Source organism: Macaca nemestrina, chromosome 8 (assembly GCF_043159975.1).
Source record: "Macaca nemestrina isolate mMacNem1 chromosome 8, mMacNem.hap1, whole genome shotgun sequence".
In the NCBI taxonomy this organism is placed as follows: Eukaryota; Metazoa; Chordata; class Mammalia; order Primates; family Cercopithecidae; genus Macaca; species Macaca nemestrina.
Genome location: NC_092132.1, coordinates 143,766,117 through 143,793,815, shown reverse-complemented (window position 1 = coordinate 143,793,815; position 27,699 = coordinate 143,766,117). Strand labels below are relative to the sequence as shown.

General features: G+C 42.5%; 1 long non-coding RNA gene across 1 annotated transcript; it reads left to right on the top strand.

The window, feature by feature from the left end:
• Nucleotides 1-1,559: 1,559 nt before the first annotated feature.
• On the top strand, nucleotides 1,560-18,129 carry LOC105491150 (uncharacterized). The gene is made up of 4 exons (XR_011606575.1): nucleotides 1,560-1,660; nucleotides 13,301-13,398; nucleotides 13,902-13,957; nucleotides 17,755-18,129. It is a non-coding gene; the product is annotated as an uncharacterized lncRNA (long non-coding RNA).
• The last annotated feature ends 9,570 nt before the right edge of the window (nucleotides 18,130-27,699 follow it).

The window sequence follows — 27,699 nt, the reverse complement described above, 5'->3', positions numbered from 1 at the left end:
AAAAAAGTCATTATAATTATCATGGTGTGGCCTTGTTAGGGAAGAGAGGGAGGATAGTCTCCAGGTCAGAATAACAGCCCAACCTAGCTTGAGCTCAGGTTCTGCCTCTTTGATGGAATCTCTGGTTCTCCTGGGAAGTGCCCACGAAGTAGTAAGCTCATTATAGCAGCGGGCTGCTCAGAAAAATCCCTGAACCTCCACTTTCCTTGGGCTCATACCCTGCTCCAAACCATCGGTATGCTCTGCTGTCTCCGAGAGGCCAGAGTCCTAGTGCAAAATCCGCATCAGGCCTCCCCTTCTCCTTGACTAATTTCTGGCAAGAACATTCTCTTTTCAGACTCCAGTCTTTCAGTTTTGTTTTTCATTTGTCAACTGGGAAGAGAAAAATCTTCTCTTACCAACCTCAAAATAAAACTGTAAGATAAAACAACATATGAAGGTATCGGTAAAGGAAGTTTTTTGTTTGTTTTGTTTTGTTTTGTTTTGTTTGAGATGAAGTCTTCCTCTGTTGCCCAGGCTGGAGTGCAGTGGCACAGTCTTGGCTCACTGCAACCTCCGCCTCCTGGGTTCAAGCAATTCTATGCCTCAGCCTCCCAAGTAACTGGGATTACAGGCGCCTGCTACCACGCTTGGCTAATTTTTGTATTTTTAGTAGAGAGGGTCTCTCATCATGTTGGCCAGGCTGGTCTCGAACTCCTGACCTCAGGTGATCCACCTGCCTCGGCCTCTGAAAGTGCTTGGATTACAGGTGTGAGCCACTGTACTCAGCCAGGAAAAGGTTTTTCTAGTCAAACATGAAGATAAGACAGGAATATAAAATATTGTCTTTCATATAAGGGAATTGTCCAAGCTGAATGAGAATGAGAATAACAAAAAAGGAAGTCCTTGACCTGTTCAGAAATTTATGTACGTATCAGTATATTCAAAGAATTTCCATATACCCTTTATTCAAATTCACCAATTGTTTTTAACAGGTTGTTACCAAAACACCAGGGGTTCACTCTAAGTCCTGCTGCTTGGTGCACAGAAAGTCAATCACTGAGACAATGGGTATTGCCAGGGAAGAAGGTTTTAATCGGGTGATGGGAGATCAATCTCAAATTCATCTCCATGACTGACTAAAACTAGGGATTTATATAGCAGGGAGGAAATGTAACAATGTGTGGGAAAACAGGAACCAGGGAAGGGATAAGGAAAAGGAGTTGTTCAACAGGAAGCAGGTGGTTACTTAGAAAAACAAGAATTAGGGCCAGGCACCGTGGCTCACGCCTGTAATCGCAGCACTTTGGGAGGCCAAAGTGGGTGGATCACGAGGTCAGGAGATCGAGATCATCCTGGCTAACACAGTGAAACCCTGTCTCTACTAAAAATACAAAAAATTAGCCTGGTGTGGTGGTGGGCGCCTGTGGTCCCAGCTACTCAGGAGTCTGAGGCGGGAGAATGGTGGGAAGGCAGGAAGCGGAGCTTGCAGTGAGCTGAGATCGTGACACTGCACTTCAGCCTAGGCAACAGCGAGACTCCGTCTCAAAGAAGAAAAGAAAGGAAAAGAAAGGAAAAGAAAAGAAAAGAAAAGAAAAGAAAAACAGGAATTAGGGAGAAGTAAGAAAGCAATTATGAAGGATGAGGGGTCTGGCATCTCATGTCTGGATGTGGTGATCTGGTGAGTTTCAGTTCTTTGATACCTTTTGAGAGGCCTGAGGAAGGAACTCAGATAAAACAAATGTAAGTTTTAAACTTTAAGACCAGAAGGGTCAATTTCTATGTCTATCCAAAATAATCATCTATGGGACTATTGGGTCAGTTTCGATGTTACCTCATTTTTTCTCTCTCTCTCTCCACACAGGCATATACACACAAAACACACATTATTATATAGAGTAGGTTGACTATCACTGTGGTTAGAACATGTAACCACAGTAGTTACAATTTGGAAATTCAACATAGACATAATAAATACTTTATCAAAGACATATTCCAATTTTGTTAATGGTTCTGATAAGAGCTTTATACCATTTTTTTTTTCCCCTCCACTTCAGGATACAGTCCAGGGTCAGGTATGATGTTAAATTGTCACATATCTTTATTTTCCTTTAATCTGGAATTGTCCTGTCTTTATTTTTCACAACTTCGGCACTTTTGAAGGCAACAGGCCAGTTATTTTACAGAATGTTTTTCAGTTTGGGTTTGTTTGATGTTTCTTCATGATTAGATTCAAGTTTTGCACTGATGGCCAGAATACAAAAAAAAAAAAAAAATCTGATATTGTATCCTCCTGGAGCATTGTATCTGCAGGTGCACAACACCCATCTGCCTCTCATTACCAGTGTTCATTTTGATCACTTATTTTAGATGCTGTCCAGTTTATCCCACTGCATTATCACTATTTCCCCTTACAACCACAAAATATTCTGTAGGGAGGTGTAGAAAGACCACATAAATAAACTGCTCCTCATCAAACTCCCCTTCTACCTCAGATTTAGCATCTATTGTTGATTCTTACCCAAAACAATCTTCATTGTGATCGTTGCAAAATGATGGTTTTTAACTCCATTACTTCCTGCACTTTATCAGTTGGCAGGGAGTGATACAGTTAAAAATCACTAGTTTTATTTTTAATGAATGAGCTTTATGAATGGACTCTTCCTCCTCACTCTCCTTTCTCTTTTATCTATCTCTCTGCCTGGTTGTCTATCATCAGTATAGACTCAGGGTTCCTGTTCTGGTAAAGGATCATCATCCAGTACAGTTCTTATTACTTTCATGCTCAAATTCTCCTATCTATCTACTATCTAGCTATCTAATCTATCTACTTACATACCTTCCTATCTACCATCTATCTATTATTATTTTTTAGTTACATTTTTTTGAGACAGGGTCTTGCTCTGTTGCCCAGGCTGAAGTGCAATGGTGTGATCACAGCTCACTACAGCCTTGATTTCCCAGGCTCAAACGATTCTCCTACCTCAGCTTCCCAAGTAACTGGGAGTACAGGCATGTGCCTCTGCACCCAAATTTTTAAAATTTTTTTGTAGTGATGGGAGTCTTGCTGTGTTGCCCAGGCTGATCTGCAACTCCTAGGGTGCAAGCAATCCTCCTGCCTTGGCCCCACAAAGTGTTGGGATTACAGACATGAGCCACCATGCCTGGCCTTTAAAGTTCTTTATTATCAGTAAGGACTCATGGTTCATGAGTCATTTATTTACATGTTCATTCATAAATAAACATTCTGATGCCCCAATTTTTTTAAGTTTAGCCAATAAGAACTCCTTCAAAGTAGCCATGGTATTTAGAAATGAATATCTGGCTACTAGATGTTTTAATTGCTTTTAGGTCCTTTTAGCAGATAGTACTAGAAAATATTCATATATTTTAATATATTTGAAATATGAGTCTGTACTGATACCTCCAATTTCAACCCAGTCCCTCCATAGTGTTCTTTCTTGCCTTTCTCAACTCTACATTTTTATATCTTCCTTCTTCCACAGCGAGTATCCTGACGCCCAACAATATCATCATATACGCTGCTTTGCTCAATTCCACAATACATATAAAATGACTTCAGAATTTATATTCTTAAACCACTATGAAAACAAAAAAAATGAAACAAAACCCATAAAACCCTCTAAGAAGCTCAAGATTTGTTTGCAGTTTCCCCTAGACTGAGGGTATATAACTAAAGGACAGTGTTCAAATGTTCCCTCTATGTATTAATCTGTTCTCATATTGCTATAAAGACATACCTGAGATGGGGTAATTTATAAAGAAAAGAGGTTTAATTGGCATATGGTTCTGCAGGCTGTACAGTTCCCCTCTGCACTTCTGTTTCTGGGATTACAGGTGCCCGCCACCACACCTGGTTAAATTTTGTATTTGTATTAGAGACGGGGTTTCACCATGTTGGCCAGTCTAGTCTCAAACTCCTGACCTCATGATCTGCCCGCCTTAGCCTCCCAAAGTGTTGGGATTACAGGTATGAGCCACTGCGCCTGGCCCCTGCTTTCTTCTAGTACTTGCACGGTTTCATTTCTTATATTTAGAGCTCTGATCTTCCATGTGTGCATGTGTGTGTGCCTCTGTGTGTATGTGTGTGTGTGTGTGTATGAATGTGTGTGTGAATGTGTATGTGTTTGGTCTAAGGAATGGATCTAATTTTGTCTTTCTCCAAATGGCTACCAGTTGTCTCAATACCATTTATTTGAAAATCCACCTTTGCTCTAGTAATTTGAAATGTTCTTTTTATTATACTCTAGATTTCCATATGCAGTTAAGGTCTGGATTTTTATTCCACTCCCATTGGTCTGTTTGTCTATTTACATGCCAATACCACACTGCTTTAATTACGGAGGTTTTGTAGTATGTTTTACAACCTGAGAAGGCTGATCACTTTCAGTTCCTCCTTTTCAGAGCTTCCCTAGCTATTCTTGCTTATTTATTTTTCTATAAGAATGTTGTTACCACTTGCCTACCTTCAGAAGAAAAAAAAAGCATATTTTTAAAACTGTGATTGTATTATATTTATAACTAAACTCAGGGAGAACTCACATCATTATGATGTTGAAATGTCCTATTCAGGAACAAGGAAGGTCTTTTACTTAGGAATTCATTAAAATTTGTATTAGAATTTTAAATTAATTAGAACTCTAAGTCCAATTGAATTAACATGGTATGATTAATATTAGAGGAATTATGATTATCATATGGACATATATGCACATCATATTCTCTCTCAAATGCAAGTTTACAGAATACACACAAACTCTAATGTATTTCCTTTGAACAGCAGCTTGTAGAAGAACTTAAAATTGTCCATTAAGCTATAAACATTTAACTTTCCTTCCAAAATGAAATAAAAATAACATAGGAGGCATGACCTTTTGCAAAATATGTGATTTGAAAAGCTCATTAAAAATGCAGGATGTTATTCTGCTCCTACAAACACTGACCTCAGATGAAGGGAGATTCTTCAAAACGGATAGAAAGATGAGAGCTGAATTGCTGATGACCTTGTACAGAATAGTTTCATTCCTGAATGTGGAGGTTAGCAACTCTACGTTATTATTATATATAAAAACTTGTCATTTGTGTGAGAGAAGTCCCTTCTTGCTCACAAAATCTGTTTTTTACTCTCGTGGTATGACTCATGAGAGGAATTTTAGAAAGAGCTTATTTTTGAACTTACCTTTGAAATTATTGTCATTCAATACTGATTCACTATTGTGCTTGTGGCCATTTGATAGACTGCCACATAACCACTGGGATGCTGGGAAGACCATGTGGGCCTCACTGTCGCCAGGAGACAGAGGTCACCAAGCCAGTAAGTTCTTCCACCATGGATCATTAGGCACAAAAACAACCCATGCATAAAGCTCATTGTCTCAAGGGGCTTGACCACAAAGGAGTGAACTCTTAAAATGTTGAATGTCTAAACATTAAAATAAGATACCAAAAGCCCTGTGACATCCAGAAGGCTGTGGACTCTTGGCTTTAAATTTATGAGCTGTATTCATTTCTCCCCTCAATGTGATTTCCTGGGCAATTGCCTTACCCACTGATTTCTCTCATGAAATGTTACTTGCTATTTCTATTTCTTTCACTTGTTCTTTGCTCGTTAGCCCAGTAGTTTAAATGTTGGGTTCTATAGTCAGACATATATGGATTGAAACTCTCTCCGTCATGGTCCTGCCTGTGTACCTGGGTGAAGAACTTAACATTTCTTGTGGCTTCAGTTCCTCTATTGCAAAATTGGGACCATATTGGTAGTGACTTATGGAGTTAATGTGCAGATTAAAATAGATGCAATAGATGCATAAACATAGGCAAAGGGTAGTCCAAAGTGTTTGCTATATTGGCAATGAAGTCTAATATATACAGCTGTTTTTGTTATTTAATCTTTTGTTTGTTATTTAAAAATTTGTCGGTTACACAAATAATTAGAGAAAATTTAGAAAATTTGAGGAAAACAATCAACAATAATCCTATTAATCAAAACAATCACTTCTGTCATTGTTGTATTGCTATTCATTCTTTTCAAAACAATGTTTTGTGAATTCTGTTTTCAATACTTGACATCTTTACATTGCCTTTAAAAAAATTGAGACAGGGTCTTGCTCTGTCATTCAGGCTGGAGTGTGATGGCGTGATCATAGCTCACTGTAACCTCTGACCTCCTGGGCCCTAATGATCCTTTTGCCTCAGCCTTCCAGGTAGCTGGGACTATAGGTGTGCACCACCATGCCTGGCTAATTTTTCCTTTATCTTTTTTGTAGAGACAGGGTCTCATTATGTTGCCCGAGATAGTCTCAGGCTCCTGGGCTCAAGCAATCCTCCCACCTCAGGCTCCCAAAGTGCTGGGATTACAGGTGTGAGCCACAACACCCAGCCTACATTCTAATTTTTATGCTACAAAATAGTCTTTGTAATTATTTTTAATGACTACATGATAATTTTATTGAGAAAGTAGACACTAATTTACTTGTTGGCTGATATACTAATGAATATTTTGGTGATTTTAATTTTTTTCTGTTAGTAATATTTCTGTGCAATGATAAGTATGTTGCATAGATTTATTCCTCTCTATATTGTATTTTTCCCTGGGATATAATTATAGAAGTGAAATTACTGAGGCAAGGATAGATACTTTTCATGGCTCTAAACACATATTATAAATCATTTTACTAAAAGTATTATTTCAGTTTGCCATGTCACCAGCAAAAGTTAATTTGGAATAGTTTTTTTAATGACACAAGGATTTTTTTGTTTCTTAAATGTTTGCAAGAATTTAATACTGAAGGCATTGAAATATTCTATTGCACTTAGCCCTCTGATAACATTTCTTATTTTTCTCTTGGTTATTTGCTTAGTCTGCTGGGGCAGAGATCCCTGGCTGGGGCCCAGTATCCATTCTTCTCTTCTCCTTGGCAATAGAATTTTGGATGTTTAGCTTACATATAGCCAATGAATAAAGACTACACTTTCCAGCTTCCTTTGCAGCTATGTGTAGCCATGTGAATCAGTATTGGTGAATGAAGAGTGTATTAGTATCTAGTAATAATATTATCACAATAGCAGCTTAAACAAAACCTATTTATTATCTCCACTTCTGTGAGTCAAGAGTGTGGACCTACATAACTGTTCTGTGCTTCAGCATATGTCTTAAAGCTGCCATCAAGGTGGCAGTCAGGTCTGGGGTCTCATCTGAGGTTGGACCGGGGAAGGATCCACTTTCAAGCTCAGGTGTTTGTTGGCAGGATTCAGTTCCTTGTGAACTGTCAGACTGAGGGTCTCTGATCTTCCCAGCTGCTGACTAGAAGCTATGCTTGGTTTCTTGTCACCTGGGCTGCTTCATACATGTCAGCTGAGGTCCTCTAAGCGAGCAAGCGAGAGCACTGTCACATTTCATCACCTTTAGCAGATCCTTTGTTAGAAACCAATCACAGGTCCTGCCCACAGTACAGGGGACAGGATTACAGAAGGCTTTTTGGGATATGTGAGAACCATCTTTGAGTCTGTCTATCATAGGGTGGATGCAAAAGTGATATGCGTAACTTCTGGATATTGTCTTTAAAAGAAGAGTTTGTGCCTTTTTTCTTACTTACTAAAATAAAAACTTGGTGACTGAAGACTCCACAGCCATTTGTGTCATAAGGTGGAAACCTCTTGCTGAGGATGGCAGAGCAATAAAATAACAGAGTTTAGGAGTCCTACAGTAGCTGGACTAAACTTCACTATTATTTTGGATTTTCTGTCATTTGAAGCCAAAATGAATCCTAATGGAGAATTTATTGTGCCACTTTTAGTCATTTTATATGTTTATAAAATTATTCTAGTGAGATTTTCTCAAGTATTATTTTGTACTTTTAAATTATCAGCTTGTATTAAATATCTTGGCATCTGATATAGTACTATATATATTGTTATCTTTTTTGTTCATTACATTTTGTCTGAGGTTTATTAGTTATACAATTTTTTTCAATGACCCAGCATGCAGTTTGTTTTCTTTTCTTTTCTTTCTTTTTTTTTTTTTTTTTTTTTTCTGAGACGGAGTCTCACTGTGGAGTGCAGTGGCGCGATCTCGGCTCACTGCAAGCTCCGCCATTCTCCTGCCTCAGCATCCCAAGTAGCTGGGACTACAGGCGCCAGCTACCACACCCGGCTAATTTTTTTTTTTTTTTTTTTTTTTTTTTTTGCATTTTTAGTAGAGTTGGGGTTTCACCATGTTAGCCAGGATGTTCTTGATCTCCTGACCTCATGATCCACCCGCCTTGGCCTCTCAAAGTGCTGGGATTACAGGTGTAAGCCACCGTGTCTGGCCACATGTGGTTTATTTTCTTTTTCTTTCTTTTGTTTTTTTTTTTTGAGAAGGAGTCTTGCTCTGTCGCCCAGGCTGAAGTGCAGTGGCGCAATCTCGGCTCACTGCAAGCTCCACCTCCTGGGTTCACATCATTCTCCTGCCTCAACCTCCCAAGTAGCTGGGACTACAGGCGCCCGCCACCACGTGCCGCTAATTTTTTGTATTTTCAGTAGAGACGGGGTTTCACCGTGTTAGCCAGGATGGTCTCCATCTCCTGACATCGTGATCCACCTGCCTCAGCCTCCCAAAGTGCTGGGATTACAGGCGTGAGCCACCATGCCCGGCCATGTGGTTTATTTTCTAATGTGGGTTTGAATGAATGCAATACAGTACAAACAGCATATTTAAGTGGATAGTGGAATTAGAGAAATGTTTGAAGTCAGACTGACTTGAGCTCAAATTTCCTTCACAACTTAAGAGTTATGAGGCCTTAGACAAGCATCCCAACCTTGTTGAGACTAGTATTCTCATCTGCAAAATGGAATAATATTAATGCCATATTTGAAATCTTGTAGGGATTAGAGAACGCATATAAAAGGATTATAAACATATTAGGTACTCATTACAAGGAAGTTATTGTTACTATTTCTTCTCTTAATTATTTCCTTCCTTGGGACCCTTTTCTCCCCTGTAATTTTATCCTTATAGCTTAGTATGCTTTTTCTTTTTTTAGTTAAACAGTTAAAGTTTATGAATTTGTTTCTCAATCCTGCTTGGCCTCCTTTCATGCTTTGATAAGTACTCATTATTTTCTAAATGACGTATTACAGCCATTTCTCAATATCTGAATGATATTGGTTCCAGGAGCCCACTGCAGATGCCAAAATTTGTGGATGCTCAAGTCCCTGATATAAAATGGTGTAGTATTATATACTACCTACATATGTCCTCCCATATACTGTTTTTTTTAAAAAAACAAACAAACAAACAGTGTCTCGCTCTGTCGACCAGGCTGCAGTACAGTGGCACGATCCCAGCTCACTGCAACCTTCGCCTCCCAGGTTCAAGCGATTCTCCTGCCTCAGCCTCCTGAGTAGCTGGGATTACAGGTGCATGCCACCACGTCCTGCTAGTTTTTTTGTATTTTTAGTAGAGACGGGGTTTCACCGTGTTGGCCAGACTGGTCTCGAACTCCTGACTTCAGGTGTTCTGCCCGCCTTGGCCTCCCAAAGTACTGGGATTACAGACATGAGCCACTGCACCCAGCCCCATATACTTTAAATCATTTCTAGATATAATATCTAGCACAATGTAAATGGTTATTATATTGTTTGGGGAATAATGATAAGAAAAAAAGTCTATACATGTCAGTTACAGGCCTAACTACATAGTACACACCAGCAACAACATAAACTTTTCTGGATTTTTTTCTGAATATTTTTGATTTACAGTTGGTTGCATCTGCAGATGTGGAACCCACGGATAGGGAAGGCTGACTATTTTCTACTGTTTATCTTCTCCTTTGCCTAGTCATTACAATACTCCTTTCTTTTTTTTTATTTTTTTTAGATGATTTCTCACTCTTGTCCACCAGCCTGGAGTGCAACAGCGTGATGTTGGCTCACTGCAACCTCTGCCTCCTGGGTTCAAGTGATTCTCCTGCCTCAGCCTCCGGAGTAGCTGGGATTACAGGCACCCATCACCATGCCCGGCTAATTTTTGTATTTTTAGTAGAGATGAGGTTTCGTCATGTTGGCCAGGCTCGTCTCGAACTCATGACCTCAGGTGTTCCACCTACCTCGGCCTCCCAAAGTGCTGGGATTATAGGCTTCAGCCACTACACCTGGCCTAGAATACTTCTTAAAAAAAAAATCCAAATAGTTGGGGGTATTTTGGGTTGTAATTTAAATAAACTACTTTTAGTTGTATTGCATTGTGATTAGGAAATGTGGCCTACCCAACTTCTGTGTTTGTGAATTTATTGAGATTTTCTTTATTTCTGACTACATGATTCATAGCTGGTAAATGTTCTATGGAGCTCTCAGAGAGGATTTATTTTTTGTAGAATAGAGTAGTATCAGGGGCCTCAGCTAGATCGATATTCAGGTTCAGTGATGCCAGAGCGCAAGTTGGGCAACCTCCTGGGAAACCAGCTATGGGCCAGATGTGGCAAGAAGCCATGTGGGCAGCTGGGCGCAGTGCCTCACGCGTGTAATCCTGGCACTTTGGGAGGCCAAGGCGGGTGGATCACCTGAGGTCAGGAGTTCGAGACCAACCTGACCAGTATGATGAAATCCCATCTCAACTAAAAATACAAAAATTAGCCTGGCATGGTGGCAGGCACCTGTAATCCCAGCTACTTGGGAGGCTGAGACAGGAGAATCACTTGAACCCGGAGGCAGAGGTTGCAGTGAGCCGAGATCGAGATGGCGCCACTGCACTCCAGCCTGGGCAACAAGAGCGAAACTCCATCTGAAAAAAAAAAAAAAAAAAAAAGCCATGTGGGCAACAACTCAAAATCTGTCCAAACTGCGGTTGAAGCATATACAGGCACAGTGAGTGAACCAGGATGCTGGGGAGTCCGTGTGGATTCCTGGGTGGAATTAGACAGTTAAGCAATAAATTGGCTGGGGAACTGGTCTTTAGAGCAAGGCTGTGCTACCAGGTGCAAGCACATAGGAACACTGATGTGCCCTGGGACTTCCCTCTTTAGCTCCGGGATCTAGGTAGCAGAAGTGATAAAATTGCCCCCATTGCCTAGGAGATGCTGTTGCTTTCTTTCCTTGTCTCTCCCAAGCAGGAAGAGAAGCTCAGGGGTGGCTCCCTGCTAAAGCAGGCAGATACAGTAGTTACAGAAATCAGTGACATTATAGGAGAACACTGGCATGAATTGTATGCCAGGCAAGTCCTCTCCACTGTCAGTGGAGAGGCCTGAGCACTGGTGCTTGGCAGAGGAAGGCGAGTGCAGATGACAGGAGTCTGCTGCTGCGGCAATCAGAGCTGATGTGCACTGGGCATCCACACTGGAGCAGACACTGTTCAGGGCTTTCTATGCATTATCACAGGCAGCTGTTCCATTATCCCATTTCACTCATGAGGAAACTGAGGTTCAGAGAGACAAAAGATTTCCTTTTATTAAGTGAACAGAAGAGCCAAGAAGTGAACCTGTCTGTGTGACTCCAGTGCTTTATCCTTTATGCTATGTTGCTTTTTTCCCCAAAGATCCAGGGACCAGCTATTAAAGGGCCACATCCAAGATCCTAGCCTTGGAAAGGTTATAATAGATACATATAAATACAGATTATTTTTTAAGATTGTATTGCTCAAATATATTACCAAGCTTGAGGAGCATCTGTTTGATCTGTCAGAGACTGAAATGGCTCATGAAAATTGTATTTCTGCAGTATCTTTTTCATTCTAATGGTTTGAGCTCTAGATCTTTTGTTGCTGCTTTCTTTGATATGTGGCAGTTTGCCATTGTGAGGACTTCCATTTTTTTCTGGCATGTTTATAGAAGTACTGCTTTACTTGCTGATTATTCCTCGCAGGTTGAAAGTACACATGCATTCACATACACATCCAAAGGTTTTTCAGCATATTCTCCCACCCCTGCAGTTCTGGGACCATCCATCACAGTTGCACAGACTCTTGCTTAAGTGTGATATGATCGTGATATGGTGATCACAGGCCATCTTGTAATCTGTATCAAAAGCATCTTACGTCAATATTTTCTCTTCCCAGATCCAAAAGTGAAAGGATTAATATTTCTCTACACCACCTCTGTTATCTCTTAAAATGTGGATACTTGTTCAATGTCTCTAAATGCCTCATGGGTCCACAGATTCATTTTTAATGATTTAAACATACTGGTTTTTTTGTTTTTGTTGTTGTTATTGTTTTGAGATGGAGTCTCGCTCTGTCACCCAGGCTGGAATGCAGTGTCATGATCTTGGCTCACTGCAAGCTCCGCCTCCCAGGTTCACACCATTCTCCTGCCTCAGCCTCCCGAGTAGCTGGGACTACAGGCGTCCAGCATCACGCCCGGCTAATATTTTTGTATTTTTAGTAGAGACGGGGTTTCGCCGTGTTAGCCAGGATGGTCTCGATCTCCTGACCTCGTGATCTGTCCGCCTCGGCCTCCCAAAGTGCTGAGATTACAGGCTTGAGCCACTGCGCCCGGCCCAAACATACTTTTCAGTAGTTCCTGGTTAAGTCAGTTATCACCTTTTTGCAATAAAGAGACCACTGGGTACTTTTGTGTGTGGACATTCCAGAGGATGTTCAAGAGTGACCCAGATCCAGATGTAGTTTCATATTCCCTGAAACACGCACACTAAAACATATTTATCACCTTCAGACATACAATGATGAGGAATCTTTGAACACCTGGTAAAATCCTCAGAAAACGAAATCAATCCTGCTAAGCGACTGGACAAGTTAAAATGTCTAAAACACCACACCAGCTTCCAAAAACAGTTGGATGATAATCCACAAAGTCTGTTATTGTTATTGCATGATCACCTTCATTTTCCAAGAAGCTTTCAAGTCCCTTCCATACTAAGACTAGTACACGAAACAGTGATTGAATCTGGATTTGGAGTTGTTATTCTAATCTTAAAGAATCTGAAGCTCCTTGTAAAGTAGCTGGCTCTCTGTCTGCAGGAATGACCTTCTGTCCTCCAGTGCCTCCCTTACCCAAGATGCCCTGAGTATAACACTTCTGGCCATTGTAACTATTGGACTTTTTGACATAAGTTGTTGATTTATTAGTCAGCAGGGATTTGCATACTTTGGGTGCATGAATTTTCCTGTGGTTTAGATTTGTTATTTTTAGATAAATATCCTCTTGAACCAAGGTAACAGATGTAGGAAGACAAGAGGCTGATGCTGAGATGCAAGATTGCCCTGTCTGACTGAGATGCAAGATGGAAAATATGTATTTTCTGTAGACTGGCTTGACTGCAAAAAGGATCTTTCAGGTCATTTAAAATTTCTTCTTTCAAAATTTAGGTAAGAAAAGATTGCCACAAAACATGGATCATTGAGATATGAATCAACTGCTGTCCAGTCCATCATGACTTCCTCATCATGGACAAGGAAATTACATGGTAAATTTTTTTTCAACTATTTATTTATTTATTTGAGACAGAGTCTCACTCTGTTGCCCAGGCTGGAGTGCAGTGGCGCGATCTCGGCTCACTGCAAGCTCCACCTCCCGGGTTCACACCATCCTCCTGCCTCAGCCTCCCGAGTAGCTGGGATTACAGGCGCACGCTGCCACGCCCGGCTAATTTTTTGTATTTTTAGTAGAGACGGGGTTTCACCATGTTAGCCAGGATGGTCTCGATCTCCTGACCTTGTGATCCACCCACCTCGGCCTCCCAAAGTGCTGGGATTACAGGCGTGAGCCACCGTGCCCCGCCAGGGCTTCGTAGCATTTCATGGTATATGTGTACTACATTTTCCTTGTCCAGCCCACCATCGATGGACACCTAGGTTGATTCTATGTCTTTGCTAGACAATTACACTTTTGATACCAAGAGTGAGCAACTTGAGATGAGAACCTCCATTGCAGAATTCTGGAAGTTATTTGTGTTTATTCATGTTGCAGGAAGATGCTACTTCTCATTTCCCAGGAAGGCAAACTTTGACAAGGATCCTTCTAAGGTAAGGCAGAACTTTCCAGGCTTGTTCAGCTGAGATCAAATTTTGTATTCCCCGAAGTGGGAGGATGCAGCTCTTTCCAACTCCTGACAGATATCTTCATCTGTTTAACAGGTAGAGTCAGAACCCTGGGCTCCCACTTAGACACGGAGGGATATGTGGTGGATCTTGAACACCATTTGCTTGCTTTCTTTGCTGCTCTATTTCCATCAGTGAATGGAATATTCCTTGCAACATCTAGGTTATGTACTAGTAGGATATCTAAATTAAATGAAGGCAATGAGTAGTTCATATACATTGAGAGTCTTGCCTAAATAGGCAAGTAGATGAGAAGGCTGGAGAAGGTCAGAGGCTCCTCTTTGGCCTGTCTTCACTTTTGGTATAACTTTTAGACTTAGTAAGTCTCACTGGTCTAGGATAATTAGGACGTAGTCTAGATCTTCCACGTGCCTTCACCAAGTTGGACTTTTCTTTTTTTTTTTTTTTGAGACAGAATCTCACTCTGTCACCCAGGCTGGAGTGACACAATCTCAGCTCACTGCAAGCTCCGCCTCCCAGGTTCACGCCATTCTCCTGCCTCAGCCTCCCGAGCAGCTGGGACCACAGGCGCCCACCACCGCGCCTGGCTAATTTTTTTGTATTTTTAGTAGAGACGGGGTTTCACCGTGTTAGCCGGGATGGTCTCGATCTCCTGATCTTGTGATCCGCCCGCCTTGGCCTCCCAAAGTGCTGGGATTACAGGCGTGAGCCACTGTGCCCAGCCAACATTAGACTTTTCTTTTTTTTTTTTTTTTTTTTTTTGAGGCGGAGTCTCGCTCTGTCGCCCAGGCTGGAGTGCAGTGGCGCGATCTCGGCTCACTGCAAGCTCCGCCTCCCGGGTTCCCGCCATTCTCCTGCCTCAGCCTCCCGAGTAGCTGGGACTACAGGCGCCGCCACCACGCCCGGCTAATTTTTTTGTATTTTTAGTGGAGACGGGGTTTCATTGTGTTAGCCAGGATGGTCTCGATCTCCTGACCTCGTGATCTGCCCGTCTCGGCCTCCCAAAGTGCTGGGATTACAGGCTTGAGCCACCGCGCCCGGCCTAGACTTTTCTTATTGGTTAGCCTATCATCCCATGTCTAGTATGCCATTTGTCAAAGGACTACTCATGCTATTCATCTTCATCACAATTTCTTCACCTAAATCATTCTCAGCAGAGGGTGTTGAAATGCTTTGGAATCACCTTCTTCCTCCTCTTACTATTTTATGTATTGTTCAGTCTCAGCAACCAAAAGAGAGATGAATAAAATCCTTTTGCAACATCAGTTTTGTTTTTCAAAAGGTTTCACTGAAAAGCTGCTGTTCATATGTTGAAGCCTCTTGAAATTTTGCTATGCAAAATCTCATTTATAGAATTACCAAATTTATAGAATGAAATTACTTCCTTTAACACTTCATTCACCTTTTCCCCCTGCCTGGAATGCCTGTTGTCATCTGCCTGGTAAGTTCGTGCTTAAAGGACGATTTAACTATCATCTCCCAGCAAGCCCTTTAACTTCCTTTCCTCTACTCAGCTGAGTTTTGTTTTGTTTTGTTTTGTTTTTTGAGACAGAGTCTCACTGTGTCACCTAGGCTGGAGTGCAGTGGCCCCATCTCAGCTCACTGGCTCACTGCAACCTCCGCCTCCCGGGTTCAAACGATACTCCTGCCTCAGCCTCCTGAGTAGCTGGGATTACAAGTGCCTGCCACCATGCCTGGCTAATTTTTGTGCTTTTAGTAGAGACAGGGTTTCACCGTATTGGCCAGACTGGTCTCGAACTTCTGACCTCAGGTGATCCACCTGACTCAGTCTCTTAAAGTGCTGGGATTACAGGCGTGAGAGCCACTGCACCCAGCCACACTTAGCTGTTCTCTACTGCTATAGAACCTCTGCTTTAGGAAGCCTTTTTTCCTCTGTGTTTTAGCATATTTTGTACATACCATTTCTATGGCACATATATTATATCACAGTTGATTATCCCACAGCCCAGATTCAGAACTTCTAAGGACTGTGTCTTCTTCTCTCTGTCATTGTAACCTAGTTCAGAATCCGGTATACTTAGCCTCTGCTCACGGATGTGTGCAGATATCTATTTGCATGAGTGCATGATAAGCTTTAAGGAAAAAGACCAGACCAAAGTCAGGCAAGGAAGATGGGGAAGACAGTAAAATGTCTGTTCCCTAAGACCTAGGCTTGATCCCTTTTCAGGAGAGGGGTTTTGGCCAAAAATGAAAGAGCTGCTTCCTTGAAGATTTTCTAGGACTTTCGGCACCGTCAGGGCTACCCTGGAACCCAGAAAGCTCTGTGCAGTACACGCCTGGGGAGAAGGGTGCCACCCATTTCTCCACCATCACTGTCTGGTTCTGGGGGTGCAGAGATGCATTGAAAGAACTTCATGAAAAATTGTTACCTTGAGGTACCAAAACGCAGCTTTGCAAACTCCCAGAGACAGTGCTCTCGGAAGAAGAAATCTCATCGATTGCTGCAACACCAAAAATAAGCAGTGACAAAGTCCAGGCTCTCTTGGAAGTGATCTGCAGGAGGCCAACATTGAAAACAAGGCCAGCCAGGAGGTTGAGGCTGCGGTGAGCTATGATCTTGTCATTGCACTCTAGCCTAGGTGACAAAGCAAGACTTTGTCTCTAAAACAAAAAACCAAAATAGGCCGGGTGCAGTGGCTAACACCTGGAATCCTAACACTTTGGGAGGCTGAGGCAGGCGGATCACCTGAGATCAGGAGTTTGAGACCAGCCTGGCCAACATAGTAAAACCCTGTCTCTACTAAAAATACAAACATTAGCTGGGCGTCATGGCGCACACCTGTAATCCCAGCTACTCAGGAGGCTGAGGCAGGAGAATAGCTCGAATCTGGGAGACGGAGGCTGCAGTGAGCCGAGATGGTACCACTGCATTCCACCCTGAGAGACAGAGCAAGACTCCATCTCAAAAAACAAACAAATGAAAACAAAAACAAGAAACCAACAACAACAAAACTGTTTTTAACTTAAAAAGTCAACAATTTTAAAAAATTAAAAAGAGACTAGAGGAGAGTACTGTGAGCACTCAGAGCCCCTCAGAAAACTCCCAGGACAGACGGAAAGACTTGGGGACAGAGGTTAACGACCAGCCCTCTGCAGGTGGGGCCACCCCGCCAGCACCATTGGGTTTAAAGAGAACATCACCTAATTTGTACTGTCTGGCGGGGCCTAGGAAATCCTGGGTTACAACTGAATAATAGTTTCGTCATTTTGAATAGGGGATATACATAAGATGCTAAAAATCACATGCGTATTAGAATTATGTTTTGATTAAGTGCCTTTATAGACATGTCAAAACATTGATTAGGTGGCTCAGGGGAAGAGAAAGTTTCCCATTTCCTGAGCTTACCACCATGGAATCAATCATTTGAGTGGGCACTGAGCATGGAGGGTTCACCTTGAAAGATGAAAGTCCACAAGAGAAATGTGTTTGACAGGAGGTGGAGGAAAGGGCGGCTGTCTGGCTGCCAGAGACTTCAAAAGGGAATTTACCTTGGTGATTTCCCCGCAGTCTAGGGGCTGGCCCTTAGTTTTTCAGGTTCAGAAACTGAGAAAATTGGTTTTGTCAGCACACGGAGGTAAGATCGGTTTATCGGGCTCTCGGTCATACTCGCCAAGTTCACAAGAGACGGGTGTGTAAATCAAAATGCCACGTTATTAATTTACAATGACAAGTAAAATCAGGCAAGAGATCAGACACACATCCTGTTTCAAGCCCATTCTCTCCCTGTGGTGCAATCTAGGTGGGAAGTCAAATGATCATCAGAAGACAGCTTGGAGAGGCTGGAATCAGAGTGAGAAGAGGGAGCCGGCGGCCCCATTGGAAAGTTAAATGAAGCTGATGCTTCACTCTCCACCAAAGGGATAGGATTTTCCAGACAGGTCACTCACTCCCACACAGACCTGGACGTACATGACTCCCTCTTCCTCCTGGACACTGTTTTGTCCTGTGCTGGGCACACCTCTCGTGCTGGACATGTTCTTTGTTCGCAGTGTCAATTCCATGGATTACGTTACAACCCAGTTCTTGATCTTCTTTGACCTTGTCTCCACCCCGCCTACCAAGTGAAGCCAGGAAATGGACAGCTGTCCCAGAGTGACCCTAACTGAAGGTCTGCAGTGGCTATCATGTTCTGCTGAAGTTAGGAAATGTCATGTGATCATGTGTGATCTGGGTATAAACCAAACAACCTCCCCACCGCCAACCCAGGCTTCGCCTGCCAATCTTTGGGGCAGGTCCGGTGGTGCAGAGGCTAATGAATTGATAATGATGGGTGAGCAATACCTTTATCTCAGAATAGGGGCTGCCTCTTCTCTGTAAACCATTTGCTACCTTAATTGAACCCAGGGTAAGCTGCGGTTGGGAGCCGAATTGATGAGCGCACTGCTGGAGTCCTAGAATTACAGGCTCATTCTCTGCATTGGCACTCAGACATGATACCTGAAATGCTCAGGATGTTAGCTGACACCTTTGTGAAAAGGAAAAAGTATCCTAAAGGTAACGGCTTTGGTTTGGTTTGTGGGGAGAGAAATCTTCCCTGCCTTCATAGCTTTCAGTGCTGCCTGTTTGTTCTAATGTGTTCTGACGTCCTCAGCTCAGCACTTCCTAAGACACCTCCCTCACCAACAGGATGGCCATGTCAGCCTCCACTGGGCTTAAATTATACGAATACACAGCAATGCAGAGAGCTTGCCATGTGCTAGACTCTCTTTGCAGCACTTTACATATTAATTCCTTCAACTTTCACAATAATCCTGTGATGTTTGCCACTATGACTGCCTTCATATTACAGATGGGGAAAGGAGACATGGAAATTAAGTAACTTGCCCAAGGTCACTAGCTAATAAGTAGCAGGGCCAGAATCTAAGCCATCAGCCCAGCTTCCTATCCACAGTGGTAAACAGAGCTGAAAGGTTTCTTTTTTCTTTTTCTTGTCTTTTTTTTTTGAGATGGAGTCTCGCTCTGTCGCCCAGGCTGGAGTGCAGTGGCGCGATCTCGGCTCACTGCAAGCTTCGCCTCCCGGGTTCACGCCATTCTCCTGCCTCAGCCTCCCAAGTAGCTGGGACTACAGGTGCTCACCACCGCGTCCGGCTAGTTTTCTTAAAAAATATTTTTAATAGAAACGGGGTTTCACCGTGTTAGGATGATCTCAATCTCCTGACCTTGTGATCTGCCTGTCTCTGCCTCCCAAAGTACTGGTATTACAAGCGTGAGCCACCGCACCTGGCCCAGAGCTGAAAGGTTTCTGTACATGTATTCAATTCTCCCCGTATTAAATTTTAGCTGATGATGCTAAAGTTGCCATCTGGGTTTCCAGGAATCTGCTTGAAAATTGGGGTATATTGGCCGGGCGCGGTGGCTGACGCCTGTAATCCCAGCACTTTGGGAGGCCGAGGTGGGCGGATCATGAGGTCAGGAAATCGAGACCATCCTGGCTAACACAGTGAAACCCCATCTCTACTGCAAATACAAAAAAACTAGCCAGGCGCGGTGGCGGGCGCCTGTAGTCCCAGCTACTCGGGAGGCTGAGGCAGGAGAATGATGTGAACCCGGGAGGGGGAGCTTGCAGTGAGTGGAGATCGCACCACTGCACTCCAGCCTGGGAGACAGAGCGAGACTCCATCTCAGGAAAAAAAAAAAAAATCGGGGTATATTAACAACATATATTTGCTTCTGCTGTTTGTCTGTTCTTGGATAAAGGATTAATCTCCCTGGAAGTCAGTTTGTTTAAACTCAGGGCAGTAGACTACAGAATGTCTAAGCTCCCTTCTAGTCTTGACTTTCTGAGTTTACTACCGTGGTCACCACTGCCCCAATACTAGTACTTTGTATTTGCATGGAGTTTGACATTGTACATAATAATGGAATTCAACAATGTACATAATAATGGAGTTTAACAATGTACATAATAATGTACATACCTACATTTTATTTTATCATTAAATGGCCACTGAGCTAAAAGGTAGTTTTTATTTACTTATCTGTTTCCAGAGATAGCTGGTATAGTGCTGTGCATAGTAGGTACTTCTGATTTGCTTACTAACTTGAACTGATTCTCACTATAATCCTGTAAGATGGGCATGGAACATTATTATCTTTACTGTACAGATGAACAAACTAATGATTAGGGGGGCTTAATAAGTGACCTAAAATCATAGAGTTCCTTTTAATCTCTCCTTTATTTCCTTTCATCCATCCCTCAGTGGCATGGTGAATGCACCTGTCCTCCTACAGAAACAAATTCTCAAGCAATAAACAACAGTACAGAGTTTATTTCCTAGGTAGCTGTCTGCCAGAGAAACAAGAAGATTATGCCTGGCATAATGTGTAACTTTTCTAGCTACTCATTTAACAGAACAAATTGTCCTAAGGTGGTTTTTGTGGAGCTATGAAGCGACTGAATGCTGTGAGTACATGTCATTTTCAAATTGCATAATTGGTAGCTAAAGATGAACTTTGGTTGCATTTTGTTTACTGAATTAGAACTTCTCAGTGTTGAACAATGATTCATGCAACATTGCTGAGGAGCTTTGTGCAATAAAAAGATAGCTCAAGTGACTCAGACTTCAACATCTTACAGTGTGTGTATGTGACTCCTTTTTTGTTATGGGGTAAAGTAGTCCAAACTTCTGCAAACCACAAATCTAATAGAGATGAAAACAGCAAGTTAAATCCTGGATCCAAGTTAAAAATTTGGTCAAGTAGGGTGTTATATAGATTCATTAATGACTTTTGCCACCAAAATTTTTCCAAAGACATACTCTTTGCACATGGAGGACAAGAGCACTAATGATCTTAAAATCATCCTGAAGTTTAATTCCCTGAGGTTCTGTTCTCTGGGAACTGTTTAGCTCTTCCAAGCTTCACATTCTCCAGACTTTCAAAGGGATGTCGGCCTCAGATGGGATGATCCTCTGGGAAAACAGAGCTCCATAAATACATCAAGTCTAATTATCAGCATGAAAAACCCTTTTTGATGATGCCTGGGGGTAGTGAGGATCGGAACACAGGAGGAAAGGAAAGGGCGGAAAGAGATGAGAGCTGAAAGAACCCTGTTAGCTGGAACGCGGCCCACGGCCCATCCAAAGGAAAAGCGTAGACATTTATGTTTGGCTATTAGTTATTTGTGTGCTTGTTCTTCTTCCTCGTGAAATAGCTGGACTCCTCTGCAACTGCTGTGCTTTTTCTCTCCTTTCTTTTCTTTTTTTATTTTTATTTTTTTATTTTTTTTATTTTTTTTTGAGACGGAGTCCCACTCTGTCTCCCAGGCTTGAGTGCAGTGGCGCAATCTCAGCTCACTGTAAGCTCCACCTCCCGGGTTCACGCCATCCTCCTGCCTCAGACTCCCAAGTAACTGGGAATACAGGCATCCGCCACCATGCCCGGCTAATTTTTTGTATTTTTAGTAGAGACACGGTTTCACCATGTTAGCCAGGATGGTCTTGATCTCGTAACCTCGTGACCACCTGCCTCAGCCTCCCAAAGTGCTGGGATTACAGGCGTGAGCCACCGCGCCTAGCCAACTGCTGTGCTTTTTCAAAAATGCCTTTGTGGGGCAAGAAATAAATATCTAGACATAGTTCTAGTGGGATATTCTATATCCCATTCACTCACAGAAGTTCCTAGGCTCAGCTAATAGATTGTGAGCCACTTGAGGGCAGGGACATTTTGTTTGACATCTCTAGCTCCTTTTTTCTCTGAATTCCTTCTTACTCTCCACAATCAGGTTCACATTGTTTCTTGAAGGAATCTTCAGCTGAGTTCTAAATAATTTTTTAATTAGAAAATAAGGTGTAGGTCAGGTACAGTGGCCCACGCATGTAATCCCAGTACTTTGGGAGGCTGAGGCAGGAGGACTGCTTGAGCCCAGGAGTTCGAGACTAGGCTGGGCAACATAGGGAGACTCCATCTCTACAAAATAAAAAACTAGTGGGCATGGTGGCCCGCACCTATAATCCCAGCTACTCAAGAGGCTGAGATGGGAGGAGATCACTTGAGCCTGGGAGGTCGAGGCTGCAATGAGCCATGATTGCATCACTGCACTCCAGCCTGGGTGAAGGAGTGAAATCCCATCTCACAGAAAAAAAAGGAAAAGAAGAAAGAAAATAATGTAATAATATGTCTTCCATAAATAACATTTCAGTTCACATGTTCAAGAGCTGCTGAAGGGTAATAAAACTAGGTATTTTATGGCTTTTGTTGCCATTGTGGGTTAATTTTTCTCTTCACATTGTATCTGTTAATTAGTTATTTCTTATAGGAATACTTATTATTTATTAATTTATTATTTTTGAGACCAGGTCTTGCTCTGTCCACCAGGTTACGTTGCAGTGGCATGATCACTGCTCACTGTAGCCTCAACCTCCTGGGCTCAGGTGATGCTCCCACTTCCGACTCTCGAGTAGCTGGGGCTACAGGTGTGTGCCACCGTGCCCAGCTAGTTTTTGTATTTTTAGTAGAGACAGGGTTTGCCATGTTGCCCAAGCTGGTCTTGAACTTTTGAGCTCAAGCAATCCATCCACCTCGGCCTCCCAAAGTGCTGGGATTACAGGTGCGAAACACCACGCCCAGCCTCTTACAGGAATACTTACTGCATCGATTAGGTATTGCTGCAAAAATGCCTCACAACAAACCACCCTGAAGCACGGTGGATTACAACAACCATCTTGCATTCTCATGGGCTGTGGGTCACATGGAGGTGGCTCACAGAGGCTAGACTCAGCCCAATGGCTCAGCTTTAAGCTGCAGGCCCATCTGGCTGAGGAAGTTCCTGCTCCCTGGGTCTTTGTCCTTGGGCTGCAGGTCAACAGTTCCCCCAGAGGAGCTCTTTTCCTGGTGATGGCACAAGTACAAGAGGCCAAGCAAAAAACCAAATGCCTTTTAGAGCTTGTTGTGGGTTGAACTGTGTGGCCCAAAAAGATATGTCAAAGTCCTAATCTCTGCCTACCTCCTACCTGTGACTGTGACCTAATTTGGAATAGGGTCTTTGCAGATGTAATGAAGTTAGGGTGAAGTCATACCCGGGGTGGATTGAAATCCAGTGACTGGTGTCCTTATAAAACGAGGGAAATGTGGACACAAACACCCAGGGAGAATGTCTGGGGACAGTGAAAGCAGAGATGACAGATAACTGACAACCAAGAGGCACCAAGTATTGCCTGCAACCATCAGAAGCCAGGAGACAAATGTGGAACAGATTCTCTCTCTGAGCCTGCAAGAAGAAACCAACCCTACCAAAGGCTTTATTTTGGATTTCTGGCCTCCAAAACCACCATGAGAGAATACGTTTCTGGTTTTTTCGTTTCTTTGTTTTATTTTTGAGACAGAGTTTCACTCTTTTTGCCCAGGCTGGAGTGCAATGGCACGATCTTGGCTCACTGCAACCTCTGCCTCCCAGGTTCAAGTGATTCTCCTGCCTCAGCCTCCTGAGCAGCTAGGATTACAGGCACCCACCACCATCCCAGCTAATTTTTTTTTTTTTTTCATTTTTAATAGAGGCGGGGCTTCACATTGGCCAGGCTGGTCTCGAACTCCTGACAGATGATCCACTCGCCTCGGCCTCCTGAAGTGCTGGGATTACAGGTGTGAGCCACTGCACCCGGCCCATTTCTGTCGTTTTAAGCCACTAAATGTGTAGTAATTTGTGATGGCAGTCCCAGGAAACTAACACAGGATCTAAGCCATCACTTCTGCCCACATTTCATTGGCCAAGCAAGGCACACGGCTAAGCCCCAAAATCAAGGAACAGAAAGAACATACTGAAGAAAATATTTTTTTAAAAAATAAAAAATAATAATAAAAAAGAAAGAACATGCTGAACTATTATGAGGCACATGGATATAGGGAGGGGTGCGAAGCTGGGGATAGTACTTTGATCCGCCATGCAAAAGATTCAGATTGGTGTTTTGAAGCATCTTTAGGCTGGACAGCAGAATCTAATGGCTAATAACATGGGTCTTATATTAAGAAAAGGTTGAGCTTGAATCCTTATTCTAGCACTTCCTAGCTGCATCATCTCAGGCGGATTATTTAACCTTCAAGCATCAGTTTATTTGTAAAATAAAAATAATACCTATCTTACAGGGCTCTTATTAATACTGATAGATGAGTTAAAAAGGAATTATTTAGGCAGATAGTGAGGGTAAGGAAGACCTCAGTAAGATTTTCCTTTTAATGAAAAGCAGCCCCCAAATCATTTTCTTTTCTAACAAAGAGCAGCCTGTAAAATCAAGCTGCAGACATAGACAAGCAAGCTGGAAGCTCACATGGGTGAATGCTGACAGCTGTGCCATGAGGAAAAGGCTGCCTGGGACTAGGCATGTTCAAAATGGCGGCTCCATCTTCCGTTCTCCTTTCCAGCCAAGTGTACAGTAGGGAGGAGACAACATGGCCTGAGCCAGGCAAAGACTCCATTTGCATAGTAAGATTAGGGTGGGGTGGCCAGCTTCCTCTTGTACTATGTAAATGTCACACTTGGTCCAACCAGTCTGTGAGCCGTATGTAAATCAGATACCACCTTCTCAAGCCTGTCTATAAAATTCAGTGCACTCCGCCACAGGCCAGAGGTCCCACTCAGGCGCCCCTGTCTCTCTCACAGAAGAGACAGCTCTTCTCCTTTCTCTATCTTTTGCCTATTAAACCTCTGTTCCTAAACCTACTTCTTGTGTCTGCCCCCTTGATTCCCTTGGTGTGAGACGATGAACTCCAAGTATTTATCCCAGACAATGATGCCACTTCAATATTACATGAATTGATATTTGTGGAGTGTTTATTTCACTTGTGAATATATAGTAGGGGCCAATAAATGCTGCCTGTTACCATGATTATTGCTACAATAATACAGCAGCAAAGGACTTGGAAATATAGGTAGTATTTTTATACTGGGACTTGAGAGGTGAGAGAAAGACTGGCTATGCCAAAGGGAATATTTAAATGTTGATTTGTGAAGCACAGTTTAAGATATGTGAATGATCAATTGGGTGGGCCTGGCTTGCATCTCATGAAGAAAAGGAAGAGCTTGTTTGCTTGGAGAATACCTACTGAGTTTCAGAGGTCTTTAAAGTGAATACAAAGGAGGGTGAGATCAAGTTCCCAACTACAGAGGAATCATGATGGGGGCTTTTCAGAAAATTCACACAGGAAAACACTGAAGGAGGAAGGTGGGAAGGCACAAACATGACTTGAAGCTTAGCCATGTAAATGCCAACATATAGAGCCTTAAGGTTAAGTGGTTATAACATTAAAATACAGTCTCAGGAACTGATAACCTCAACCTATAAGATGGAACTCAGGATTTTATTTTATTTTGGTTTTTGAGACAGAGTCTTGCTCTGTCCCCCAGGCTGGAGTACAATGGCGCAATCTTGGCTCACTGCAACCTCTGCCTCCCAGGCTCCAGTGATTGTCTTGCCTCAGCCTCCCAAGTAGCTGGGACCACAGGTGCACACCACCGTGCCTGGCTAATTTTTGTATTTTAGTAGAGATGGGATTTCACCATGTTGACCAGGCTGGTCTCGAACTCCTGGACTCAGGTAATTCACCCACCTTGACCTCCCAAAGTGCTGGGATTACAGGCATGAGCCACCGTTCCCAGCCCTACCTTTCTTTATATTCTGTTCCCACTGCCTAAAAGTGGATAGATTACTTCTATCTTTATGAGCATGGGAAATTTTTGCAAGAAGGTTTCCCTGAGACTGAAGTGGATGGTGATCAGAGCCAGCTGTTTGGTGCTGAAGGGCAAAGAAGCCTGGACTTAGGTGGCCCATGATACAGAATTAGGACATGAGCCAGAAGATACATAAACAATCTATGCTTTTACCAATTTGCAAGCCAAGTCACACCTTTGTTCAAGGAATAATAACTGCCTTTTTATTACATGTACTGACTTCATTTCCTGAACCGATTATGCAGTTTTGCACCTTTGAACCTTTGAAGAGGCTGTTTCACTGCTTGGAATATTATTTCTTCTCCCCTCCACCTGGTAGACTTCTACTCTTCCTCCAAGGCTCGGCCTGAGTGGCATCCTTCTTTTGCAGTTTCTTCTGTCTCCCTGACCAGCTGTGAGCCCTCTGGGGCCAAGATAGTGGCTTCCTAACCTGGTCTGGGCACTTTAACACTAGCACAGGACTTGGCACAAGGTAAATATCAGTGCATGTTGAATTGCTGTACACACAAATACAAGTCCGTAAGTGAGTCACTAGAAAATGATCAAAATGTAATCAGCAGAACACTGGGCTATTTGTCTAGTGTTTTGGAAGAATGCTATTGCTTATTCTAACTGAAAAGCAAAAGTTAAAGATGCGTGCAACCTATTTTCTTTTGAAGGAAAATTTGTCTTGCTGCTTTTTTGCAATGAAGTAAAATATGCTTGTAAAACAATCTGTTCTGAGAATGGCAAATGTTTCAGGGAAATTTCAGGGGAATAAGTTCGCTGTGATTTCATTACCTAACTTCCCTTAAAGATGACTGAAAAGACGAAATACGATAGAGATGAGGGGAATGACTCCAAATATTACAGAGGAGAGCAGAATAGCTGAGCAGGAATTTGTCATTAAGAAAGATTTATGCAAATCTCAAGAGCACCTTAAAAGTTAATCTTAAAACATTCCCTTTAGTCTGAGCAGATTGCGATTAAGAAAATCGTTTTGGCTAAATCCATGGAAAAATAAATTTTATTACATAATTTAAAGGAAAATAATATATACTTGTAATAGTAGTTTAGGATTTATTGTTTTAGGTAAAGTCCTGCAAAAAATGTTTTTCACTGCTCTATCTTGCCTACGTGTTTTCTAGGTTATTTGTGAAAGTCCTTATTTCAGCTAAAATATGTTAGTTATAATAAATCATTCAAAATTATTTTTCAAGCAACATTTTTTTTTTTAGGAAAAACACGTGTTCTTTTTGGAAGATGAGCCAATTAAATGTTGGATTGTCAGTCATAGACTAGGAAACGATGAGATCTAAATATACAGTTGCTTAGGTAGGTATAGAACAAAAGCAATTATCACATATAAATCTTATTACTTGACTCAGACCCTTGCTCTAATCAACTAAGAAGAAAATAAATCACCACATTTGGAGATGTGAATTTTACATATTTATCTATTTCATACTTCCTGCACAGGGTATGAAAAGAGTGAACAGGCCGGGCCCGGTGGCTCACGCCTGTAATCCCAGCACTGGAGGCTGAGGCGGGCGGATCACGAGGTCAGGAGATCGAGACCATCCTGGCTAACATGATGAAACCCCGTCTCTACTAAAAATACAAAAAAATTAGCTGGATGTGATGACGGGCGCCTGTAGTCCCAGCTACTCAGGAGGCTGAGAGGCAGGAGAATGGCATGAACCCAGGAGGCGGAGCTGGCGGTGAGGCGAGATCCCACCACTGCACTCCAGCCTGGGCGACACAGAGAGACTCCATCTCAAAAAAAAAAAAAAAAAGAAAAGAAAAGAGTGAACAATAACTTTCCTGTTTTTTTGATTTGTTGTTGTTTGTGAGACGGAATCTGTCACCCAGGCTAGAGTGTAGTGGCACAATCTCAGCTCACTGCAACCTCTGCCTTTCGGGTTCAAGTGATTCTCCTGCCTCAGCCTCCCGAGTAGCTGGGACAACAGGCAGGCAACATCACACCCAGCTAATTTTTGTATTTTTAGTAGAGATGGGGTTTCACCATGTTGGCCAGGATGG